The 1,208-nt window shown below is 35.7% G+C and overlaps 1 protein-coding gene across 1 annotated transcript in view; it reads left to right on the plus strand.

Annotated features, from left to right (window-relative positions):
* lrfn2b (leucine rich repeat and fibronectin type III domain containing 2b) overlaps positions 1 to 1,208 on the plus strand; it is a gene marked incomplete at its 5' end in the record, with an annotated part of 71,216 nt that overhangs the window by 52,270 nt on the left and 17,738 nt on the right.

Here is a 1,208-nt window from a genome sequence, read left to right on the forward strand (position 1 = left end):
AAGCATACCCTGCTTTATCGTCTTTTTTACTCTAAATGGGACCATCATTTACTAAATGAACATCATGCTGTATGAAAAATAAATCGAGCGAGAAGTAGGTTAATTTCTCTATAAGACTCTGTAGCCAGCTGGCCATTAGAAGGTTTAAGACACTTACACTTTGGCTTCACTTCACAGTTCTGTAGAAGCTCTGTCCACTATATATATTTCAATGGTTGCAATCTACAACTGCTGGAAAACAGCTGGTTTTCCCCTGTGATCTGATGCCTTTCAATGCTTAGAGGAGCTGTTCAAAGAAAAGATATGAGGCAGTGAATCACCACATGAAAAGCTTTTTCTGGATCAAAAATGTGTATGTGTGTACAAGATGTAATTGGCATAATTTCTTATGACAACTCCACTAATAGAATTTTAGTGCATACAATCTTTTGGTTTTAGAAAAACAGAGTAAAAGGAAAATTAGATTACATTAGACTACAGTATATACTAGGGTTGGAGTTTGGTGTCATTATATCAAATGTTAAATCCTTCTGAATGGCTTATCAAATCAAATTAGGTTTAGCTTTAAACATTTGTCAGTAACTAAAGTGATGAAACTCATGTGATGTCATCTCCTTTTGTTAACTGAGAAGACTAGATGCCACCCTAAATCCTAGACACTGGTCCTTAAAGATGTGAATTGTTAGTGACTTCAACAAAGTGCTATTAGATTCTACAAGGTTTTTATGATGAACTTTGGTTTCATCATAAAGTAGTATAGAAGTATTTTAGACTCCCAAATTTCAGTCTACCAAAGGCAGCCTGCCACATACCATACACTTTTAAGAGAAAATTTGTGTTTTGGAATATAAATTGTACACTATCATGATTAAGGCACTTTCACAGTCTATAGATCATATGAAAATTGAGAGAGACATGAGAACTGAGGGCATTATCATCCACTCTTTGATCCTTGGAGATATATCCCCATGAAGACTTGAAGACACCAATTACAAACCTGCAAATGAGTCATAGAAAAGGTGACATGCTATCTGTGATATGGAAGATAAATATTGAACCAACAGGGAAACTTCCTACCATCAGCTGTGTACTAATGAGAAGGATTCTTGTTCTAGCAGCATAAGGACAGGGAGGCACATTATTTGCCGATGTCTGAATCATTACTTCTCATTAGTGTATTGCACACAATGTAGAACAGCAAAACCTAC

This window comes from Morone saxatilis, unplaced genomic scaffold, assembly GCF_004916995.1.
Source record: "Morone saxatilis isolate NCDOM2014 unplaced genomic scaffold, NCSU_SB_2.0 Contig7, whole genome shotgun sequence".
NCBI lineage: Eukaryota > Metazoa > Chordata > Actinopteri > Moronidae > Morone > Morone saxatilis.